The sequence below is a fragment of the Leucoraja erinacea genome, chromosome 25 (genome assembly GCF_028641065.1).
Source record: "Leucoraja erinacea ecotype New England chromosome 25, Leri_hhj_1, whole genome shotgun sequence".
Lineage (NCBI taxonomy): Eukaryota > Metazoa > Chordata > Chondrichthyes > Rajiformes > Rajidae > Leucoraja > Leucoraja erinaceus.
Genome location: NC_073401.1, coordinates 14563275 through 14589386, shown reverse-complemented (window position 1 = coordinate 14589386; position 26112 = coordinate 14563275). Strand labels below are relative to the sequence as shown.

General features: G+C 42.2%; 1 protein-coding gene across 1 annotated transcript in view; it reads left to right on the top strand.

Annotated features, from left to right (window-relative positions):
- tbc1d10ab (TBC1 domain family, member 10Ab) overlaps positions 1-26112 on the top strand; it is a 77035-nt gene that overhangs the window by 883 nt on the left and 50040 nt on the right. The window lies entirely within an intron of this gene.

The window sequence follows — 26112 nt, the reverse complement described above, 5'->3', positions numbered from 1 at the left end:
TCTGTCAGCCCCAGCGCAGGGGAAGACCGCAGCTTTGGAAGTTTTGAGGAACTTTCTTCCCAACATTCGCCTCCCTCTGCGCTTTAGAACATTGGGGAAGTGCACAGAAGAACATAATGTAAAACCCAAAGTGTTATAGGAAACTCAGCGAGCCAGGTAGCATCTGTGAAGGGACTGGACAGACAGCGTTTAGGGCCGGGACCCTTCTTCAGAACTGTACGGAAGAGCTAAAGGACACAAAGTGTTGGAGTCAAAGATGATCTTTGGTTGGGGTAGCTCAGTGAGTCAGGCAGCATCTCGGGAGAAGGGTCCCGACCCGAAAAGTCACCTACCCATGTTCTCTAGTGATGCTGATGAGTTACTCCAGTACTTTGGGTGCTTTTCTGCCCACAGAGTCTGTACTAAAAACTGATTTCATCTACCCGCCCATAATCCATAATCCCCCATTCACCGCATATTTTGTCTGCCTATTTAAAGCATCTAAACACCACTATTGTATCTACCTCCACCACCACTCATGGCAGAGTGTCCCAGGTACTTACCACCCTCTGTTGTTAAAAAAAAAAACTTGCCCTGTGCATCACCTTTAAACCTATTCTTCTCACCTCTGTTGTGCCCTTTAATCTTTGATATTCTTACCCGGTGGGGAGAGAGGGAGATAGGAGGAGTTTATGACTGTCTCCACTATCTATGTCAAAGACTTGTCGTTCTTGATACAAATTTCACGCTTTTTGCCTCCCAGTCTTCAACTTTTTCTTCCCTGGAGGAAAATATAATTTTCCTGAACTAAGTGCTGATGAGATATGGTGCAGTCCAAACTTTTGACAGATGATGGGGTGAAGTAAATATGAATTGCAACTATCCCTAAAGCTGGAATTGAGGATATTTGTTAAATCAGCTGTGATTTAGATGGAGTTACTGTTGAAAGGTAATACTGCCACTTTCTTGCATAAAACAAAAACCCAAGTCAAAGTCACTGGGTACAAAAGAGATAAGGGCAAAAATGATGGGAAATTTTGAGCCAAGTGTAAACAGTCATTTATCATTACTTAGTGGTGATCTGGGAATAAATGGCGCTGCAGTCAGAAAGTCTGGAAAATGCATCCTGTTCTTGCTAATGGTGTTAGGAAGCGGTGATCAATACCTTCTTGAAAGTGAATGTGCCTTTATTGACCAATTAATAACAGCTATTAATAGTATTGTAAAAGGGCCGTCTTGTGAATGAATATAAATCTTTGGCATATGGGATGGAAACTAGGTTCTGTTGTAACTTGGGTGAAGAAAAGTGAAGGATAAAAAGTTGCCCTGTGGGAAAAAATAACAGAAATAACATTTGTCCTTTGAATCTTCTGTGTTAATGTATGATGTTGATTGTGGCTGATACCCTATCACAATATCATATTCCACTCACTCACTAATCCCTTGACATTGCTTATGATGATTCTGCACCAATAGGTGGAAAACCAGAATAGTAGAACAGATTTTTTGAGTTAGTGTTGCTGCTGAGATTGCAACCATTAATTGATTTTGCAAATTATACTATCTAAGTAGAACACAAAGTGCTAAAGGAACATGACCAGTCAGCCAGCATCTCTAGAGAACATGGACAGGCAACATTTTGGGTCGGGACCCTTCAGTCTGATTGTAGTAAGGGGGAGGAAGCAGAAAAAGGGGTAGGACAAAGGCTAGCAAGTGTTAGGTGGATACAGATTTGGAAGGGCGAGGGGTGTTGATTGGCATTGAAGCCTAGATATGAGAAGGTAACAAAAGGAGACAAGGGCGTCGGCTAAAAGAAAATAAAATGAAATATTAAATGGTATCTGAGTAACCTGAAAGTCCATTATTCTCAATATGCCAATGGTGCAGGGTGTATTGCCTTGAACTTGCATTGTCAGTGGGGGTAAATGTAGGTTTGACTGTGCCATCCTGCACCATGGGTTATTTAAAACACACTTGTTATGTTTCATGAGGAATTTGGAAACAGAAAGGAGGGGCCAAAATCAATTGTTAAAAGAATTTGCAGGGCATTTTCAGGAATGCTATTGTTCTAGGTTGAGTTTTATTGTAGCCATTCACGTTTAGTTTAGTTTAGTTTTAGTTTAGTGATACAGCGCGGAAACAGGTCCTTCGGTCCACCTAGTTGGCACCAACCAGCGATCCCTGCTCATTAACACTATCCTACACACACTAGCACATACATCATACACCAAGCCAATTAGCATACCTGTACGTGTTTGGAGTGTGGGAGGAAACCGAAGATCTCGGAGAAAACCCACGTGATCATGGTGAGAACGTACAAACTCAATACAGACAGCACCCGTAGTCGGGATCGAACCCGAGTCTCCGGCGCTGTAAGGCTGCAACTCTACCGCTGCGCCACCGTTTTTGTGGTCGGAATGTTTAAGGCATTGAATGCACCTTTTGCAGATTTATTTCTGAAGCTAATCAGTTGTCCATGTAGTAGTTAGGCCTATAATGCCAGGGAATTAATCCTAACAAATGTAATATTTCAAAATATTAGTACATGAAGGTCAAATTAACTCTTAAGCTTGCTCCGCTAGTTTGTAAGACCATTGCTGAAGTGATGTTGACCTTGACTGTTTGATAGTGTTATCCCATGACCCCTTGAATCTCCTATTGATTAAGAACTTATCAAGCTTGTCCTTGAATATATTTAGTGATTATATATTCCTGAGTTTATAAATGTGTGTTGGCTGAACCTTGCGTCGACTGCCTTGCATCACAGCATGTAACATAGAATCTTAACACAGAACGTTTTCCAATGCAGATTAGTTTTTGCTACTAAATAAGAAGACTGAGATTGTATGTATGGTTGGTCTCTGCTCTATTATAGTGAAATGTTCTCAATTTTTTTTTTCGTATTGCGTATCCTTGGAGTTATAATCATACAGCAGGAAAACTGGGCCCTTCAGCCCATCTCATCCATGCTGACCAGGATGCCCAGCGACACTGGTGCCATTTGCTTGCATAATATGCATGTTCCTCTAATCTTTCCTATTTATGTTACTTTCCAAATATCTTTTAAATGTTGTAGTACCTGCCTCAACCAATTCCTCTGGCAGCTTGTTCCATATGCATACCTCACTTTGTGGAAAAAGCTGCCCCTCGGGACCCTGTTGAATCTTTCCCATCTCACCGTAAACCTATGCCCCTCATGATTTTGTACACGTCTATAAGTTCACCTCTGTTTCCTAGCCTGCCTGACCTCTCCCTATAACTCCGTCCCTGAAGTCCTGGCAACACCCTCACCAATTTTTTCTGCTCTCTTTCTAGCTTAACAGCATCTTTTCTATAGCAGGATGATCAAACGTGAATGCGATATTCCAAATGCAATCTCACCAACGTTTTGTATGACTGCAACGTAACATCTTAATATTTTCACTCTTTGCTATTACAGATGAGGGCTATCACTGCCAAAAAGCATTCTTCACCACCCTGTTCACTTTAGCACCACTTTCAGAGAAATATGAACTTGCACTCTTGGGTTTACTGTTTGTAACACACCTCTGGGCCCTACTGTTCCAGAAGATGTAGGATCATTTCATTCCAAAGAGGAGGAAAGATTCTAAGGGGAGTAAGAGCCAACCGTGGCTGACAAGGGGAGTCAAGGACAGTATAAAACAAAAAGAGACACCCTGCTCGGGTTTGATGTCCTAAAATGCAACACATCCCATTTGTCTAAATTAAACAGCATTTGCCACTCCTCAGCCTGCTTACTCAGCTGATTAAGATCCCCCGGCAATTTTTGGTCGTCGTCTTTACTGTCAACGATACCACATATTTTAATGTCACTTACATATTTACTAGCCATACCTTGCATATTCTCACTTAAATTGTTGATATGGATGATGACAAACATTCCATTTTCTGTGAGTCAGAGGGAAAGAAGATTTTAAAAGTTTGCCAAAGGCCCAGGTTCGAGTAATTTACAAATTAACCCAGAAGTAATTGATTAGGTAACAGGTATAAATAAGTGCAGCTGTAGTGGAGCGGCCTTGTCGAGGTGAAGTTCCTTGGTGAGTAAAGTGCGAGTCTTTGGCTCGAGAGTCTTCGGTGAGGACTATGCTCAAAATTGAAGAAGGTGAGAGGCACAGCCATTTGGGATTTGTCTACTGAAATAATAGCAGGCAAGTGGCTGCAGTGTGACTCTTGCAGTATGTGGGAAGTCAGGGACACTGCTTGGGTCTCTGACAACTACACCTGTGGAAATTGTGTCCAGGTGCAGCTCCCGAAGGACTGTGTTAGGAAATTGGAGCAGCAGCAAGATGACCTCGGGATCATCCGGGAAAACAAGAGCTTCCTGGACAGGACCAACAATTACATTGTTACACCAAGGATACTAGAAGAGCGAAGGTGGGTGACGATGAAGAAGGGAAGTAAGTGTCTAGTGCAGGAGACCCCAGTGGCTGTACCTGTTGAAAACAGGTACACCATCTTGGAAGCTGGTGGGACAGACGACATTTCCAGTCCGAGTGGCGGACAGGTCTTTCAATCAAATCCTGGCGCTGTGGCTCAACCAGAGAGACCTACTTTAGCTTGCGCCGTAGTAGTAGGTGACTCAATAGTGAGAGGTGCGGATAGGAGATTCTGTGGCAACAGGCGAGACTCGAGGATTGTCTGTTGCCTACCTGGCGCCAGGGTCCAAGACGTCTAGGACCGATTGCTGAGCATCCTCAAGGGGGAAGGGGAGTAGCCGGAAGTGGTTGTGCATGTCGGCACAAATGACGTCGGGAAGGAGGATCCGCAATGTGCGTTTTGAGATTTGGGCAGGACCTCTGGGGTGGTTATCTCTGGTTTGCTTCCAGTACCTTGTGCTGGTGAGGGCAGGAACAGGGAGATAGGTGATCTGAATTTGTGGCTGAGGAACTGGTGCAGGGGGCAGGGATTTTGATTTATAGACCTGGGGTCTCTTCTGGGGTAGGGGTGGCCTGTACTAAAGGGACGGGTTGCACCTTAACTGGAAGGGGACCAACATTCTGGCAGGTAGGTTTCCTAATGCTACACGGGTGGGTTTAAATTAAATAGCAGGGGGGAGGGGTCAACAAATTGGAAGTATAAGGATGGAGTTAAAGGGAAAGAGGGTGCAGGTACAGTTACAAAAGGCGTACAAATTAATGGGATGGAAAGTTCAAGCACAGATAAGAGAGTAAGGTCAGGTGAAATAGGAACCGGTGTGAGAGGGGAGGTGAATACCGAATTAAAAGTGTTATATTATGAATGCGCGGTGTAAGAAATAAAGTGGATGAGCTTGGGGCTCATTTAGAGATAAGTAGGTATGATGTTGTGGGAATTACAGAGACATGGCTGCAAGAGGATCGGAGCTGGGAACTGAATATTCAGAGTTATACGTCCTATCGAAAAGACAGACAGGTGGGCAGAGCGAGTTGGGTAACTCTGTTGGTAAGGAATTAAATTCAGTCCTTTGCGAGGGGTGACGTCGAATCAGAAAATGTAGTGTCATTGTGGATAGAACTGAGAAATTGTAAGGGCAAAAGACCCTAATGGGAATTAGCTATAGCCCCCCAAACAGTAGCCTGGAGATAGGGTGCAAGTTGCATCAGGTGTTAAAATTGGCATGTAACAAAGGTAATGCTATGGTGGTTATGGGAGATTTCAGTGTGCAGGTAGACTGGGAAAATCAGGTTGGTACTGGACTCCAAGAAAGGGAGTTTGTGAAGTGCCTCCGAGATGGATTCTTAGAGCAGCTTGTATTGTAGCCTACCGCGGGGAAGTCATTTCTGGATTTAGTGTTGTGCAATGAACTGGATTTGATAAGGGAATGGGGGTTCCCCTCTTCTACTCTACTTGAGGCTCTCACTAGGGTCTCTTCTATACCCCGTAACTCTGCTCTCACTCCCCACTCGTAACAAGGGCAGAGTCCCCCTTGTCCTCATCTTCCACCCTACCAGCCGTCACATACAGCAAATAACCCTCCGACATTTTCGCTATCTCCAACGGGATCCCACCACTGGCCACATCTTGCCATCTCCTCCCCTGTCTGCTTTCCGCAGAGACTGCTCCCTCCGTAACACCCTGGTCAATTTGTCCCTTCCCACCTAAACCACCCCCTCTCCTGGCACTTTCCTTTGCAACCGCAGGAAATGCTACACGTGTCACTTTACCTCCCCCCTTGCCTCCAAGCAAGGACCCAAGAAGTCTTTCCAGGTGCGGCAGAGGTTCATGTGCACCTCCAACCTCATCTATTGCATCTGCTGCTCTAGGTGTCAGCTGCTCTACATCGGTGAGACCAAGCGTAGGCTTGGCGACCGCTTTGCTCAACACCTCCGCTTGGTTTGCATTAACCTACCTGATCTCCCAGTGGCTCAACATTTCAACTCCCCATTCCGAATCTGACCTTTCAGTCCTGGGCCTTCTCCATGGCCAGAGTGAGGACCACTGTAAATTGGAGGAGCAGCACCTCATATTTTGCTTGGGCAGTTTACACCCCAGCGGTATGAACATTGACTTCTCTAATTTCAGGTAGTCCCTTCTTTCTCCTCCCCTTCTCAGCTCTCCCTCAGCCCACTGTCTCTGCCTCTTCCTTTCTTCTTCCCCCCCCCCCCCCCCCCCCCCCGCCCTCGCATCTGAAGAAAGGTCTCAACCCAAAACGTTGCCTATTTCCTTCGCTCCATAGATGCTGCCTCACCCGCTGAGTTTCTCCACCATTTTTGTCTGCCTTCGATTTTCCAGCATCTGCAGTTCCTTCTTAAACACTGGGTGTTCTGAAAGTAAGCATGCAGGTACAGCAGGCAGTGAAGAAAGCTAATGGCATGTTGGACATCATAATGAGAGGATTTGAGTATAGGAGCAAAGTGATAATTCTGCAGTTGTACAAGGTCCAGGTGAGACCACACCTGGGGTATTGTGTACAGTTTTGGTCTCCTAATTTGAGGAAGGACATTCTTGCTATTGAGGGAGTGCAGCCTAGGTTCACGAGGTTAATTCCTGGAATGGTGGGACTGTTATATGATGAAAGAATAGAACGACTGAGCTTGTATGCACTAGAATTTAGAAGGATAAGTGGGGATCTTATAGAAATTGGACACACTAGATGCAGGAAACATGTTCCCCATGTTGGGCGAGTCCAGAACCAGGGTCCACCGTTTGAGAATAAGGGATAGGCCATTTAGAACTTAGATGAGGAAAAACATTTTCACCTAGAGTTGTGAATTTGTGTAATTCTCTGCCTCAAAAGGCAGTGGCGGCATTCAAAAGAGAGTTAGATAGAGCTCTTGGGGCTAGCAGAATCAAGGGATATGGGGAGAAGGCAGTAATGGGTTACTGATTGTGGTTGATCAGCCATGATCACATTGAATGGTGGTGCTGGCTTGAAGGGCTGAATAGCCTACTCCTGTACCTGTTTTCTATGTATCTATATTATTGAAATGCTGAACCTGAATAATAAGTTTGTATATCATGATTTTACAGCATTAATCAGTTTTCTGCTTTTCATATCAAAGTGGATAACATTTTTTGCATACTTTTCTCCAAACGCAAAGGTGCTTTTTTTGTACTTTTCCTCACAGCTTACTTTCCTACTTATTTTTGTATCACAAGCATATCTGGCTGTAATAACCAAATGTTCCTATATTATGGTTATTGTACCTGTTTCAACCACATTCTCTTGCAGCTCGTTCCGGGTACATACCAACCTCTGGGTGCTAAAGCTGACTCCCAAGTTCCTATGAATGTGTATTCCCTCTAGTTCTTGATTCCTCAATCCTTGGGGGGGAAAAGGACTAATTGCTCCTATCTATTCCTCTCATGATTTTATATTCCTCTGTAAGATCAACACTCGGACTCCCCCTGTGGCCGACCTAGACTCGCACCTATTTCCTCTTTCCCCCCCCCCCCCCCCCCCCCCCCCCTTATCTTCCACCTATATTCCTTCCTCTAGCTTCACAATTCACGGTTTTGATCATTTTGGCTCGAAGCTTCTGTCTTTTCATCTCTGGACCTTGTCCTACCATCTGCCCAACAAAAGCTATACTCGCTTCTACCCACCAAATACATACCAGGCTTTGTCCTGCCCCTCCTCTCTTCCAGCTTTCTTCTCCTCCATTCCCCCTCCCCCTCAATCATTCTAGTTTAGAGATGCAGCGCAGAAACAGGCCCCATCGGCCCACTGAATCCGTGCCGACCAACAATCATCCCATATGCTTGTCCTATCCTATACTCCAGGGACAATTTATAGAAGCTAATTAACCTACAACCCCACCCGGAGAAAGTCCACAAGGTCACAGGGAGAACGTGCAAACTCTGTACAAGCAGCACCTGTAGTCAGGATCGAAACTGGGTCTCTGGCACTGTAAGGCCGCAAGTCTACCGCTGTGCCACCATGCTGCCCCGAAGAAGGGTCCTGTCCCGAAACAAACATCACTTATCCATGTTCTGTTCTCCAGAATTGTTGCCTGACCTGCTGAGTTACCCTAGCACTTTGTGCCCTGTTTTTTGTAATCTAGCATCTGCAGTTCCTTGTTTCTTCTTGCGAAGTATTATGCATTGAGATTCAAGCTTTTGACCAGACAACTTTGAGGTAGTGTTATGTGCTGGTGTTGTTTCAGAAGAAAAAACTTGAGGACAAGTGCTACCCATTTATAAATCTGAATATTGTTGGAGGGGTTCAAGGTTTTACAAACTATTGTTAAACATTGGTGTATTATTTTTGGGAGTTGGATACTGAGTCACTCCTGAGCGGATATTCAGCCTCTGACCTCTTGCAGTGATAGTATCAATGTAGCTGTTGATCTCGTGATCTCATTAAAGTGGTGGGAATTTGAGTGTTAATAATAATAATAATAAATTTTATTTGTGGGCGCCTTTCAAAAGTCTCAAGGACACATTACAGAATTTAACAAGAGTATAAAACATATAATCGGAGTAAAATAAATAATAAAGACATCACCAATACACAAATTAAAGACAGAATTCGATCCAAAGACAAAAAAATCAAAAACACAATGTGAAGAGAGAGCAGCGGCAGCTAAAGCGCGCCAGCGTACACTCTCCCTTCCGACAGCCATCTTGGACACAAACTAAAATAATCACTTACACACAAAAATCACCCCCCCACAATGGTTACCACTGTGGGGGAAGGCACAATGTCCTTGTAATGTCCTTGGAGAGTTGTAATGCTTTTGGGAAAATAAATGAATAGATTATTTTTGAAGATGAGCAATGTGTGTCATTAATGATGTCCCAGGTAACTGCTCCAGCCTGCCAGACTGGTTTGTTACATGAGGTATTACGAATGATGCTGAACACCTTGTAGTTATTAACCACCCTTCCGACTTACTGTGGCGAGGAGCCATGACAGGTAGAAGTCGGTCCTAGAAAACCCGCCCTGCAGTGTGTTGGCCTGTTAACAATCACAACTTTTAAGCCATGTATAACTCTCCAGTATCCTTGACTTCCATTTTGTTTGGGCTTCTTGAAACCACACTCAGTTGAATCGTGTTCTCTGAGCTCGATTCGAGTTCATCTCTTGACTAGGTATGGACTGAGATTTTAATGAGCTTTTGAGTGAATGCTGTTGGAAGTCTCAAACAGGGCAGAGGTGTTTAAATATACTTGTCAGCAATTACAAAATTGCATTTCTTCAATTTGCTGATTCAGGTACTTGAGAGTAGATCAGTTTGGTAATGACTGAAGTGGAGACATAGAAACTGCAGATACTGGTTTACAAAAAAAATACCCAGAATGCTGAAGTCATTCAGAGGGGCAGCCAGTCTGAAGAAGGGTCAGGACGAAACATCGCCTATCCGTGTTCTCCAAAAATGCTGCCCGACTCGTTGAGTTTTCTCCTTTTTTGGTTCATGACTAACTTGGATTTATCATACATTTCATAGACAGCTTGTTTAAGGCTGCTTGACAAATATTTATGGTCTTTTCTGCTTTATTTCAAATTTCCAGCATCTGCAATGCCTTATCTTCGTAACTTATCCTCACGCCCTGTTTATTTTTCCTTGTTTCCCCTCTGTGCTTTGTGTTCACGCAGATCCAGCAAGGATGTACTATTTGTGAACGTTGCCTAAAAGATCCAGAATCTAGAATATTTTTAGGAACACAACTAAGATGTTCACCTTTTTTCCTTGTCATAGAGCCTTATAGGTGGAATGATTATGATCTGATAGAAAAGATTTTGCATGTAATGAGTTTATGTTAAGAGTGCCAGGTCTCCCTGCAATTTCTATACTGTTTCATGTGCAACAAATTACTTGTTTTGGCTATGTCTTTGACTGTAGGAGGCTTTAAGCGAACATCAATATTTACCTAGAAAACCATTGCTGTGACCTTGGGTTTGCAGTTGAGGAGATAATGAAAGTCTTAAAATTGAACCCAATAATGAGCTTCACTGTTAGATAGGTCTGTACCTCGATAGAGCACCAGAGGCTGAGGCGATATTTATGAGGTACATAAAATAGAGCTGAAGGCATCTGGGAGCACCTCATCTAAAACACCTTGGCTCTTCCTCTATCCCTACTGAGGCATGATCTAATCCTAAATTGTAACGTGAACACAATCTTTTAATTCGAGCCCGAGTTGCTGTCTTTCAGGCTACGAACTTTTTGTATTGGTGCAGGATCTGTGACTTCAACTTTTTTGTGTGCTAGGTCATAAAAAATGTTTGTTGTTCTTACCTTGGTTACTACTAAATAGTGGTAGATGCTTGATAAGTAAATACAATATGCGCATGGACTACATGTTGCTATAGAAACAGTTGAGCTGCTCATCACTTTCTATTGGACATTCCGTTTAACTCTTTGATCTGTGCCTGTATAAAAATGTTGTAAATTTATCCTAAAGCTTTTGTACTCTTGGCCATTTGATTTAGTTTTTCGTGATACAGCAGGGAAGCATACCCTGAGTCCACGCCGACCAGCAATCCCTGTATACTAGCACTATCTCACACTACGGACAATTTACTATTTTTACTGAAGCCAGTTAACCTACAGACAGCCAAGAGTGTAGTGATATATTTACATGAGGCAATTTTTTTTGGAGCAATTTTTTTTGCTGTGCTGACTGGCTGGTGGAAAGTGCATTGTTGGAAATATTTGTTTTATTGTCATGTGTACCGAGGTACAATGAAAGGATTGTTTGCATACTCTCCAATCAAATCAGATGCAATACATGGATACTGTCAAGCCAAACACAAGTACAAAAATTAGTGTAGAGAAAGATATCAGAGTGCAGAATATAGTTCTCAACATTATAGCGTAACAATTCCAGAGAGAATGTTATTACTACAGCTAGAAATAGTGATAGAATTACAAGTGGAAAAGAGATTTAAAGGAGTGGGATAATTGTATTGGATAATGGTAGATCCTCCTCTGGGACCAGCAGGTAAAGGGTCACCATTCATCAGCGCCACAAGGGCATTTTGTCATTGAAATCATAAATTGGTTTTGGCAGGGTTACAAAAAAAATAAGATAATATGGGAGTAAATGTTCAAAAATGGATTAGGCTCAGTTTTACTGGCATGAAGTAGATTGGAAATGGCTGCATGAAGTACTTTATCTGTCTTGGAGCAAGAAGAGGCATTAAAAAAAGATTTGAGAAATTTCGAATATTTTATTTACCACAGAGGCAAAAGGTGGGATTTCCAAATCCACAGCCACCTGGATAGCAGGCTGTATGAAGGCGAGATGAGGCTTGGGGGCAGGAAAGGGAAACTTGCATCAGGCTCCAGACTTAATGCTGCAGAGAGCCTGGACGATAAATTGGGAAAACAGGGTTTGGGAGGGGAAAAACGGGAAGTTTGAAAAAAAAAAAAAGATTTTCTAGTGCATAAAGAACAAGAGGATAGCAAAGGAAAGAGAAAAGCTATTGCAGACTATAAAGTTAACTAACGTTTGGAGGCAGTGAACGCGTTTAAATTACCAAGGAACCAAAACCAAGGAACCAAAACCAAGGAACTGATTGTGGACTTTGGAAGGAGTAGGAGGGGGACCCACAGCCCCATTTATATCAACGGGTCGATGGTTGAAAGGGTCAAGAACTTCAAATTCCTGGGCGTGCACATCTCTGAAGATCTTTCCTTGGTCCGAGAACACTAATGCAATTATCAAAAAAGCTCATCAGCGCCTCTACTTCCTGAGAAGATTACGGAGAGTCGGTTTGTCAAGGAAGACTAACTTCTACAGGTACACAGTAGAGAGCATGCTGTGTTGCATCGTGGCTTGGTTCGGCAATTTGAGCACCCTGGAGAGGAAAAGACTACAAAAAATAGTAAACACTGCCCAGTCCATCATCTGCTCTGACCTTCCTTCCATCCAGGGGATTTATCGCAGTCGCTGCCTCAAAAAGGCTGGCAGTATCATCAAAAACCCACACCATCCTGGCCACACACTCATCTCCCTGCTACCTTCAGGTAGAAGGTACAGGAGCCTGAAGACTGCAACAACCAGGTTCAGGAATAGCTACTTCCCCACAGCCATCAGGCTATTAAACCTGGCTCGGACAAAACTCTGATTATTAATAACCACTTTCTGCTATTTGCACTTTATCAGTTTATTTATCCATGTGTGTGTATATATTTATATCATGGTATATGGACACATTTATCTGTTTTGTAGTAAATGCCTACTATTTTCTGAGTGCTTAAGCAAAGCAGGAATTTCATTGTCCTATACAGGGACACATGACAATAAACTTGAACTTGAATTGCCTTTACAAAAGATGGATAGATGCTAATGTTGCATCTATGGGATAAGACAAGGTATTAAAGGATTTAGTAACTATTAAAAATTGATATATTTCCAAGCCTGGTTGAAGTGTGAAGAAACACTAGAGAAAATTATAGGCATTGATCATCATTTTGTCAGTCATCCCAGACTGTAGGGCTGGTGATTACATTGTTTTATTTTAAATGGGAAGAATGAATAAACCAGGTAATTATAGATCAATTAGTTTAACTTTGGGAATGTTTTTTTTAATAAATAGTTTTTGAAGCTTGGTATAAGAGCAGGTCTTGTTTACAACTGAGTTTGGTTAGAATTATTTTTGAGGTGGCCAGGAGGGTCGATGAGAGCAGGGCATTTGATGCCGTTTGCATGGATTTTAACAAGGTTTTCGTCACGACCCTAGTTTATTTTAGAGATACAGTGTGGAAGCAGGCACTCCAGCCCACTGGGTCCTGCCGACCAGCGATCCCCGCACACTAACACTATCCTACATGCACTAGGGGCAATTTACAATTTTTACTGAGGCCAATTAACCTGCCAACCTGTATGCCTTCGGAGTGTGGGAGAAAACCAAAGATCCTGAAGAAAACCCACACAGTTCACAGGGTCCAAAGTCCATATAGACAGCACCCGTAGTCACAATTGAACCCAGGTCCCTGGTGCTGTAAACCAGCAGCTCTACTGCTATGTTACATGTTTGTTTGTTTTTTTAAGTCAGACGGCAGGCATCTTGGCCAAAGTTGGCTCAGTGACACGAAGCAGAGGTTAATGGTTCTCAACTGTTGTTGCAACTGAAGATTAACGTGCTCGACTTCAAATGAAGGACCCATCAACCTAGAACCCAGTTTGGCTTTGAAAGAATGGTCCTGATGCAAGATGTTGACAATTCCTTTCCCCCACTGATACTTTTTGACCACAGATTTTCTCGAGCAATTTGTTTTGTGCTCCAGATTTCAGCATCTGAAGATTCTTGTGTCACCAGTTTGGTGAATTCTCACTGCACTCTCCTTTTGGAATCCGTCCTCCTTCACATAAGGAAATCAAAATTGCATACAATACACCAAGTCTGCATTCATGTACTTGCAGAGCTTTATAGGCCTTTCTCACAGGGCGACTTGAGGCAAGATGTAACCAGAGTGAAGTGGTCATGGTCTAGCACGATATCACACGATATAACGGGGGGTAGACAAAGAGTTCCCACGGTACTCGGCATTTCTGTTATTTGTGCGAGTGACTTGTCCGTCTCCCGAGCTTTCCCGTTAAATCTTGAATGAACATTGTAAACTGTCAAGTGTAGTTAAATCATCACGTGGCACAAATGATGTCACTTTTTTTCACACACTATAAATATCCTCCCTTGGTTGAATTGGCTCATTTGGAGACATGCCTGTACTAATGCCGTGACTTTACTGCAGGAAGATGCCACATTACTTAGGAGAGAGGGGGAGAGAGGCACAGAGGCAGTGTGATGTACTTCGGGGTGACTGGCGGAAGAGAAAGAGCGCAAATGACCTTGGTCTATCTGTGTGTGGGAGCGAAGAGAGACTAAGCAGAATACATCGGTCTTATTGTGTGTGGGGGGAGAAAGAGAGAGAAATGAGGGGAGACGTATATACCACACAAAGCAGAGTTTTACTGTGTATGTGGGAGACACAGATGGACTGAGCACAGTACCTCAGTCTTACTGTGTGTGGGAGAGGGGGAGAAGGAGACGTACACTCACAGAGGCAGAGTCTCTCAGCCTGTGTGAGAGGGAGGGAGGGAGAGAGAGAGAGGCACACACAAGGTGGATGTGAAATCTCACCTGCCTGTTTCAGTGACAGACACCCGCCGCCAGTAAATGAAGACACCCCCATCTGTCTCTCCCTCGATTCCCCCACCTTTCCCTCCCAACTCCAGTCCCGTCCCGACCCCCTGGGAAACTGAAGGGAGCAACAATTAACTGCTGCCTGCCCGCTAAGTTAAAGAGTTCCCACGGTAGTAAGACCATGTTAGTTGCGCCCAAGTTTAAATTTCCAACGTGTGTTTCAGAGTAAAGAGTCAGCGCAGAATCCTTGATAATCAAAAACTCTCTGAATCAGCAAGTTAGACACAAAATGCTGGAGTAACTCAGCGGGCCAAGCAGCATCTCTGGAGAAAAGTAATAATTCCATTTTTGGTCGGAACCCTTCTTTGGGATGATTGTAGGGGGGAACTGGAAGCAAGAATAGACCGGGACAAATCAGGGCCAACAACAGATGACCTCAGCAGGGTATTTTGAAGAGGGGTCCCGACCCGAAATGTCGCCTAACCCTTTCCTCCAGAGATGCTGTCTAACCCACTGAGTCACTCCAGCACTTTATGTCTATATTTGGTTCCCTGATAGGCCAATTGTTGGCTAGGGATAGTGTGATCCCAAGAGGGAACCATTGTTGCAAACCTTGGACTGGTTAACCGACATTTACTGCATGGGGGGGGGGGGGGGGGGGGGGGGGGCAGGAGGGGGGGCGGGCGAGAGAGAGAGAGAGAGAGTGTAAGTTACCTAAAATTAGATAATTCAATGTTCATAGTGAACACAGACACAAAATGTTGGAGTAACTCAATGGGTCAGGCAACATCTCTGGAGAAAATGAACAGGTGGCGTTTGTGTCTATCTTCGGTAAAAACCAGCATCCGCAGTTCCTTCCTGCACAATGGATCTCAGTGTCAAGTCTCTGACTCCTGTTGGCAGGCCATTCATCCCACAGCCCGCCCAGCGATGACTAACCCATGTCACAGGGGGATGGTGTGAAGGCGGAGTTAGACAGAGCTTGATTAATGTAATGGTTGGGGAATGGGCCATAATATGGCCAGGGAAACGCTGTTATTCGTGATGCCCCCCCCGCCCTTTCCCAGCTGTTCTCAATCGCACCCCTGGCCACACAAAAATTTATACTTTAAGAAGGAATACACGGAACATTTAAACTCAGAACGCTTCTAACAGAGTGAGCCATGTGAGCACTTTGATCATTCTCCCTGTACTTGCACTTGACAAAATAGTCGGAAAAAAATGTTTAAAAGTGTTCATACCTTTTGCTATGCCTAATTGGCCCTTTGCGAAAATAGTCTGATATTCGTAGGTGAAATGTCCCCAACAATAAATGATTCTATTATTAATTGACTAATAATTGACTCTATTAGCGGAAAGATGCAATTCTGATCTAATATTATAAGTGCCTCTGTCTTTGGAAGCAACACCAGCAATTTATTAAATCTGACTACATGCGGCACAAAGGTAGAGTTGCTGCTGACCATGGGTGCACCGGTTTCCTCTCACACTCCAGAGATTACAGGTTTGTAAGTTAATCGGCTTCGGTAACATTGTAAAATTGTCCCTGGAGTGTATAAGAATAGGTGGTCGGCGCGGACTCGGTGGGCCGAAGAGCCTGTTTGTCTAAAATCTGAAGTTAGGTAATGTCTAAAGGAACTGCAGATGCTGGTTAATACGCACAAAAGGACACAAAATGTTGGTGTAACTCAGCAGGTAAGTCAGATCTGGGAAGAAAAACATAAAAAGCTGGAGTAAGTCAGCGTGTCAGGCAGCATCTCTGGAGAAAAAGAATAGATGGCGATTCGAATCGGAACCCTTCTTCAGTCATCCTAATCGGAATTGAGTTTGAAGATGTGTCTCGTCCCGAAACATCACCTATTTTTCTCCAGAGATGCTGCTTGACTCGCTGAGTTACTCCAGCTTTTTGTGTCTGTCTTCGTTTTAAACCAGCATGTGCAGTTCACTCCTTTACACGGGTCTCTGGAGAACATTGATTGGTAGCGTAACGGACCCTGCTTCGGAAAGGCACCGATCGCTAGTCGGCGAGGACTCCGAGCTGTATCTCTCAAAAGAAGTACATGTGAAAAATTTCTCACGGACCATAAAAATGCGGGACCTTTCAGTAAAGTCCCTTTGAAAGATTATAGTTATTTTCTTGAATCTCATTAACATAACTCATGAATAAGTTGATGTCCATATGCGGATGCAAATCTTTATTTTTTAAATTCAATCCCACAGAAGACAATTTTTACTCCCCTTCTGTCCCCTCTGTCCAGCTTCCGGGTTCACCATTCGCAGGAGTTCCCACGGTAACCGCAAGAGTTATTACGGATATCGCACAGATATCGCACTGGCCACTACGTGCATATAATGTTGCAATATTCAACCACAAGTGTACAAGTCACTCTTGGAGAAATTCAAGCTTGCTTGAATTTTCTCCCGAGTCACCAAGTTACACGATTACCTGCCGTTAGCGCAACGGTGGTCCACGAATGCCGTACTGTTATCGCACGAGGTTCCCACGATGTTAAACTCTGGTTACCTCTTGCGTCAAGTCGCCCCGTGAGAAAAGGGTTTTACTCTGGTACTCAAATCTTCAAGCAAGAAATGCCATCATACCATTTGTCTTCCTAATTGTCTCACCACACCCCTATATTGACTTGCAGTGACGTATACAAGGTCCGTCTGGTGCCTTTGTTTGGGGAAAAAACTCCCATATTTCTGCTTTCTGTTAATCAAATGGTTAACCTAGTTTTTCCCGATCATACTCTATCTGACATGCCATTTTGCCCATTCACTTAGTCTATTTGTATTCTCTTGACACCCATTACATTCTCATTTTGTTTTACCAGCAATTTTGGAAATGTTTATTTGATCCCTTGGCTAAATTATCACGGTAGAATGTGTAAGCTGATGCATGTCACCCTGAGAAAAACCTGTTTATTCCTATCTCGTTTAATATCTGTATTTTCTTTATATTAATGATTTTCATGTAAACGTTAAGGACGTGATGAAGTGTGCAGATGATGCAAAGGTTGGTCCTGTGGTTGACAGTGAGGAAACATAGAAACATAGAAAATAGGTGCAGGAGTAGGCCGTTCGGCCCTTCGAGCCTGCACTGCCATTCGATATGATCATGGCTGATCATCCAACTCGGTATCCCATCCCTGCCTGCTCTCCATACCCCCTGAACCCTTTAGCCACAAGGGCCACATCTAACTACCTCTTAAATATAGCCAATGAACTGGCCTCAACTGCCTTCTGTGGCAGAGAATTCCACAGATTCACCACTCTCTGTGTAAAAAATGATTTTCTCATCTCAGTCCTAAAAGACTTCCCTCTTATCCTTAAACTGTGACCCCTAGTTCTGGACTTCCCCAACATCGGGAATAATCTTCCTGCATCTAGCCTGTCCAACCCCTTAAGAATTGTGTAAGTTTCTATAAGATCCCCCCTCAATCTTCTAAATTCTGGCGAGTACAAGCCGAGTCTATCCAGTTTTTCTTCATATGAAAGTCCTGCCATCCCAGGAATCAGTCTGGTGAACCTTCTCTGTACTCCCTCTATGGCAAGAATGTCTTTCCTCAGATTAGGAGACCAAAACTGTATGCAATACTCCTGGTGTGGTCTCACCAAGACCCTGTACAACTGCAGTAGAACCTCCCTGCTCTTATACTCAAATCATTTTGCTATGAATGCTAACATACCATTTGCTTTCTTCACTGCCTGCTGCACCTGCATGCCTACTTTCATTGACTTGTGTACCATGACACCCAGATCTCGTTGCATCTCCCCTTTTTCTCATCGGCCACCAATCAGATAATAGTCTACTTTCCTGTTTTTGCCACCAAAGTGGATAACCTCACATTTAAGCACATTATACTGCATCTGCCAAACATTTTCCCACTCCCCCCGCCTATCCAAGTCACCTTGCAGCCTCCTAGCATCCTCCTCACAGCTAACACTGCCCCCCCCCCCCCCCCCCCCCCCCCCCCCCCAGCTTCGTGTCATCCGCAAACTTGGAGATGTTGCATTCAATTCCCTCATCCAGATCATTAATATATATTGTAAATGGGTTCCCAGCACTGAGCCTTACGGTACCCAGCTAGTCACTGCCTGCCATTCTGAAAAGGACCCGTTTACTCCTACTCTTTGCTTCCTGTCTGCCAGCCGGTTCTCTATCCAAATCAATACTGAACCCCCAATACCGTGTGCTTTAAGTTTGCATACTAATCTCTTATGTGGGACCTTGTTGAAAGCCTTCTGAAAGTCCAGATATAACACATCCACTGGTTCTCCCTTATCCACTTTAGTGTATTGTATTAGTGTATTAGGAACACTTTAGTGTATTGCTACATTGATGGAAAAATCTCGTGGAATTTAGTCCAGAGATGAGGTTATACATTTGGGAAAGCACAAAGTTAGGAAACATACAGTATATTGAAGGATGCATTGAAGGAACAGAATGAATGCATACGTGCACAAATCCTTGGAGCTCACAATACTGGTCGGTTTGGTGCGTTCTAAAGGCATTCGAGATGTTTTCTTTGCTTCGCTAAGGTATAAGAGCATGATGAGGTTATGCCAAGGCTGCATATAATGCTAGCTTGACCACAACTTGACTACTGTGTGAGATTCGGGACATCATATTACAGGAAAGATGAGAATGTTCAGATGGTGCAGAGATTTAAGGGGATGTTGCCAAAACAGGGATTCTTTTTTTTTTGTGCTTATTCATGTTTGCCCAGAGCTATGAGGGAAGATTGCATGTGCTGTGGTTGTTTTTTTATGTTGGAACAGAGGATACTGAGAGGAGACATGATGATGGCTATAAAATGATCAGAGGCCTAGACAGCAGGAGTAGTAGAAAGGACCTTTTTTCACCTGCGGTGGAAGGGGTCTGGAGCTTGCTTGGAAACCCCGGTCACATTTAAACAGTACTTGAATGGTCGTTCGGCGGACTGTGACCTGCAAGTTTGGAGGACTAGTTTTCAAGAGAGTTAGATTTAGCTTTTTGGGCTAAAGGAATCAAGGGATATGGGGGGGAAAAGCAGGATCGGGGTACTGATTTTGGATGATCAGCCATGATCATATTGAATGGTGGTGCTGGATCGAAGGACTGAATGGCCTACTCCTGCTCCTATTTTCTATGTTTCTAGGACAATTGCATGAAGTTGGGATTGAACATTGTAACTTTTTGACTAGCTCAGCTATTTGCTACCCCCTGTGCCATAAATGTTTTATATTTAAAAATGCCAGGAACTTTTTGCAGATATTAAAACTTTATCATTGTCACATGCTTGTTTAGATACAGATACAAAACTGTTGAGAAAGTTCAACTAGGTTAGAACCAATGGGCACTTTTACTATTAGCTTTGTATTACTTATTAGGACCACTGTCTCAGCTCGTTCTTCCTCTCCAATTGCCGGCCTTCCTGAACATTCCGAAGCATGTCATTTCTTCATATGATATGCATTCCACCCACAACTAATATCTGCATTCTGCAATATCTTCACTGAGTCCTATTCATTTACCACCCTTGCCACTGTTAGTTTCTGTTGGCATCTAACCAATGTGCATTATTTTCTTGGCTGTATTGACAAATATCTTCCCCACCAACATCTACTGAAATTCCTTCCATCTTGGTATATCATTTGATTATTGAATGGCATATCTGGTTATAATTTCTTAATTTCCCAACTTTTGCAGTTCACATTCTCAATTGTGAAGTATATCAGAATAAATGTTGCCTTTTTAAAGGTTCCCACATAAATCGTCTTAATTGCATTACAACTTAAGGTATTGAATTGCTGAGAAATTTGGAACAATAGATTCCAACCAAACATCCAGCACACCTTTGTACACGTTAGTATGCTATAAGTTAGATCTACATTTCTCTACTTTTGCTACTGACATTGCACAAGAGATTTTTTCTCTTTTGGGACATATGACAATAAAACTCTTGACTCTTAACTTGACTGAAGCATGTTGGTCACAAAATCACTAATGTAACTTTAACCTTGAAAGAGGAAGGTGATGAATTAGATCCATTATAACTGACGCAGAATGTGATAATCATGTGCATTTCAGTTTCATGTTGCCAGATCTCGTGCAGATCTTGGCATATAATTTTCCAAATGGTCAAATTTTCCCAGCATAGAATCTTTAGTTCACCATAGCAATGAATTGTGTATCAAGTTTAAAAACCAAATATTGGATCGCTTTTTAATCCATCTGAAGCATTTAAAAAAACCCCAATGTGGACTAAGAACAGAACTGAGATTCAAGTTGTTCCTATAATTGAGTTTGGTATTTCAACTGCGCATGCCCAGGTCATGGGTCATTCGGGATAAACATTCTCGACAGCTGAGCTACTGTGTGTGTACGGACCTGTGTATTTATTTCAATGAGATTTATAAATAAATGTATCTGTCAAATATGTCAGCAGTGGGCCACAGCGTATTGCAGGCTGCACAAATCCACAATTGTATCTATTTAAATTATTGACTCAATAAAGCTCCAGCCTTGAAAACGCAAGAATGCCTGGAACGAACCTGTCAATTATCAAATACCTGGCACTAGCTCGACTCGCAACCATTCAAATTTGATATTGATTTACACAAATTACAAGTTGGCTTAAATAAAGACGCTGTCGCTTTAACCTCTGGGGTTGGTTCCAGTCTGTCAGGGCACACAGTTGGGAGCCAGGTCCAGGTGACCAGAGGGTGATAATTATGAGAATTTGCAGCCATTTGAACCGCAGCCAAACTAGAGGCTTCACTCGGGCGTGGGTCGCAGCTCCCCAGCTGACTGGACCTGTTCTCGCTCTCTTTGTAGGAGGCGCCGCCCGCCCCAGTGAGTGGGCAAACGCAGAGCCAACCCGTAATATGAGTGGGAGCATTTTCTCAGTCAGACTTTGTCGACAGTTGGGTGGGGGAAGACGAAACAATTTAATAACGAGCCATTAAAATCCGTCCTTCGTCCACTCGCCAACCTGGGCTGACCTGATCTGGTAGTCCTCTCGCTAGCTCGCTGCGTGCCCGATCCTAACTTAGAACTTCCACAAAACGTTTGTGCTTCGGATAACACCTGCACAAAGAGCCTCTGTTAAAAGGGCAGGCGAACTGTGCTGCTCAACGTGCAGTGGGCGAGATGGCTGGGGGAAACACCTCAACCAACGCAAACCTGGAACAGCACAGACCCTCCACTCAATCTAACCAAAACTAATGGGCGGGCAATTCGCAATTAAATGTCTTGTATCGGATTTGCGGCTCCTTCATAGGGCCAATCATGTACTCAGTTTTCCTCGGAGATTAATCTTTGCCTTAACGGTACAGGTAAAACATCAGCCCACATCACATGGATACAGTCACTGCCTGCCTCAGATTAAATATATTTTTACACATAAAGTATGAATAAAGATAAGAAAATGTTTCAAACACAAGTAATAATTTCTTATTCCAGTAGCAAACACATTAAGGATTAAATGAAAATAATAAATTATTTAACTTTTTGAATCTCATAATTGCAGATCAATGAACTGAACTGGGACTGTAAGTAGTGTGTGAACAACAAAATAAGAAAGGAAGCTATTGAGTTGACAGAATTATAGAGTAATTCCTTGGTAGAATAGTTAACAATTTATACACAGTTTATACAGCGCTGCGTTCGCTTTTTTTTAAATCCCGAATTACCTTTGACAAATTCCATGATTCCTTGCGTTTATCGAAATACCAAACTCACATATTGATACTTCCTCTTTATATTATTCTTCTGTTGGCAGAATAAGACATTTTTGAATGTATTCTCTACATCTTGTGGTACAATAATTATAATGTAAAACTTCATAGTGGGTACTACCCACTGGGTAGTTGAAGAGAAGTTCTGAACTATTAATTAGCGATGTTACAAAACCTACCTTCAGCGGCGCTGCAGATCTGCCACAGACTGTGTGCGCGACTTTGACGCCTTTGGAGGGGGCGGGATTAAAATGCAGGTTTGTATCGCTTGTCGAAGAGTGATTTCCTCGGGCTACTAGTCGATGAAGAAAAATCGATTGGACTCCCGTTTTTTAAAATATTTAAATCGCTGGACAATTTAATAGTTGGATTAAAGTAAAAAGCGACTTCCAACGCCTTCAGCATGACGGATTGTAATATCAGGACAAAACAAAAGGCAAGTCGTCTATTTCACATATAATTGTGCTTCTTGGGGTGGCTTTAATTTAATTTTACGTTGCGAAAATGTTATTTGGGCCCCATATGAATCGGTAGTGTCTTTTCTGCTGATGTGGGGTTTAAATTCACGGCAACGTTCCAAACGATCGCATTTCAAAAACACCTGCTCGCAAGATGATTAAAATTCTCTTTTTTTTTTGGACAATCATGTCATAAGAGCATCTAAATTGTCTATATTTTGTGTCATTGTCTATCCATTAACAATATTTTATACTAAATATACACAACAGTTAAAGTCACATGTATTGTGCAAAAAATAATAATTTTGATTATATTGAGAGTGGATGTTTCTAGATTAATTTATGGGAATTAAACATTAAATTCCTTCCATTTGACATAAGTTCATGATAGTGAGATTTAAAAATCATGTTATATTGTGAATTCTTGTGTGAATGGGATTAGTTTGTTATTTGGATACTTAGGCTATTTTTTTAAAAAATAGCCTTTTCTTAAGAAATGGATAGATGTTTCAATCTTTAATTGATTTGATGAAGCTGATGAATATGAATTTTTTGTTGGGTATTTACTATTTGTTTTAGCGTTTAACTTTATTATTTCTACCTTTTTTCTAAAACTACAAATAATAACTTGTTTCTGTTAATGCCGTTCCGTGTTTTTTCCTTCACATTTTAAACAGATGCCTCTGAAAAAGAAATGCAAAATTGTCAATCCAAATGCCCAGCAAAAGCGACTGATTTAGACAGCATTCGCAGAGATTATCCGAATTTGGACTACTCCAAATGTGATGATCTACAGGACATTCTTAATGGGAAAGTAGTGGGCAGAAAGGCATGTCATGCGTGGTTTGAAGAGCAAAAACTTGGAGTTTACAATCCCAAAATGGAAAAGTTGAGGAAAAACAAGGTGTACAGAGTTGCTTATTGGTTACAATCTGAGGAGTATGATGATGCTACTGATTATGATATGCCAATGTACCAGCTAGCAACTGATCTTCTCCATAAAGACTTGGTCTATTGCTAGAAATTTTTTTACCTATCTGTTATGGACTTACAGCATATAATACAATAATATTAAAGTTCTGATTTTGAGAATATCAGATTTTTGAATTTTCAAGGCAGTCTGGGTGTTTATTACTATTTCCGTCACAACGGTCAATTTTGTAATTAGCTACAATTAGGTAACTAACTAATTAAATGCTTTAATTTCAGGTCATCCAAGTAAGATGTTTTATATTTGTTTCAGAATGCTTCAATCTATAATAACTGAAAATTTCATTCAGTTCTCTTAATTTTAAAGAAAGTTATGGGCTTTTGACTGTCCTCGATCACAGCTTTTGTGTTAAGTCAATGGAAAAGCAATAGGGAACAAGATGCTAATTTCCGAGTATGAAAATGGCCATAACGTTTTTAATACTGAAGATATAAAAGTCAATTGGGTATCAAATTAAACTTCTTTTTATGCTTTATCTGATGAGATAAATTGCAGACTTGATTTTTAAAATCTCAAAATTTTGTAACATTGCTCTATTAATTCTGAAATTCTGAACTATTAATAGTAAATGCATTTCTTCATTTAGTCTTCAACCAGAACAACCTACTTCATACAGATTTAATAGAGGAAGTGATATAGTGGTGGTGGCTTGGGTTTTGTTTTCGGTTGTGGTGACTTGGAATTTTTTTGTGTGTGTAATTGTAGAATTATGTGATAAATCATGAGGGGAATAGATAAGGGTAAACGGTCTTTTACCCAGGGTAGGGCAATCAAGAACCTGAGGACATCGGTTTAAGGTAAATATGGAAAGATATAATAGGAACCTGAGGGGTAACTTTTTATCACTCAGCGGGTGATGGATATGCAGAATGAGATTGCTGTAGTACTTGGAAATGTTCATGGGTTGGAAAGGTTAGGATGGATTTGAGCCAAATGTGGGGAAAATGGAACTTGCTTAGATGTGGTATCTTGATCGGCATTGAAGATTTGAATTGAGCTGAAAGATCTGTTTCCATGCTGTATGACTGACTCTGTCGGAGCCAAATCTTTTTATAATTTCTGGAACCCAAACTACTCTAAATGTATAACTAGCCCGGGCCTCATAGTACTTCTAGTTTGTTGTTAATGATGCTTGGGAGAGGGTGGAACTTATGGATTTTGATGTAATAGAAATGCTCTGAGGTAATTGTGAATCCTACCTTTTGAGTTTCAGTCAAAATCATGCGTCAGTAGTTTCCTCTATTGCTCTCTTGACCCCATTATACTATGTCACAGCTACCCCAGACAATTGTGAATTCCCACCTTATGGTTAAGTTCCTGCAATCAGTTGGTTGAATTACCTTTGCACTTTTGTGATTAACTGGAATTTCTGTGATAAATTGAATCAAAGTACTGTTTTTCTCTTTCCCTTTAAGTAAGTTTTGCTAACCGCAATTACTTGGAATAATTTGGTGAAGTAATATCACTGATATTATTCCCAGCTGCCTTGCATTAAAATAGAAAGATTTGGAATCAAGGCTAAATCTTTTTGTGACGTGGGAAGTTGTTGGTCATGTGGTTTCTGTGAATGTGTGTTTGCATTTTCATCTGTTTTCATGGCTCCGTTGAAGTTTCCTGTCAAATGCACTTATAACTGTAGTACAACTAAAATATATTCACTTAATGTGGACCAACTTGTTCGCAAACTTTGGGAATTAGCTGACATAAAACATGATGCAAATATTGGCAGCAATGGCGGAGAGAGGAATGGAACTTGTATTCCAGTCAGTAACGCTTCAACTGAACAAAATGTAGCAATCGAATCTGGGTGCCTGACTTTCTTCCATGTTACGTGTTGTGGCAAAACCCACAAAATTAATGGGTGGGGCTGAAATGAATACTTTAAAACATGAATGGATTAAGTCTTAATTGTGTGCTGCCTCTGCCTTGAGTTCGAGATCAAAATAGTATTTTTCAAGTTTTGGAACTTCAAGCTGTGGCTTTAAGATATTTGTTGGATTCTTTTATAAGATAGAACAGAAAAATCCCGCCCACTCCTCTGACATCAGTCTGAAGAGGGGTCTCGACCCGAAACGTCACCCATTCCTTCTCTCCTGAGATGTTGCTTGGCCCGCTGAGTTACTCCAGCATTTTGTGTCCACCTTCGATTTTAAACCAGCATCTGCATTTCTTTCCTACACATAGAAAAATACAGCACAGGAACAAGCCATTCAGCCCACAATGTTTGTGCCAAACATGATGCCACGAAAATCTCATCTGTCTTCATATGATTGATATCCCTCCATTTCCTGCAAATCCATGTGGCTATCTAAAAGCCACTTAAACACCACTATCCTATCTACTCTGGCCCTGGCAGCGAGTTCCAGGCACCCACCACTCTGTAAGTTTAATAAAAAAATGCCCACACATTTCCTTTTAAACTTTAC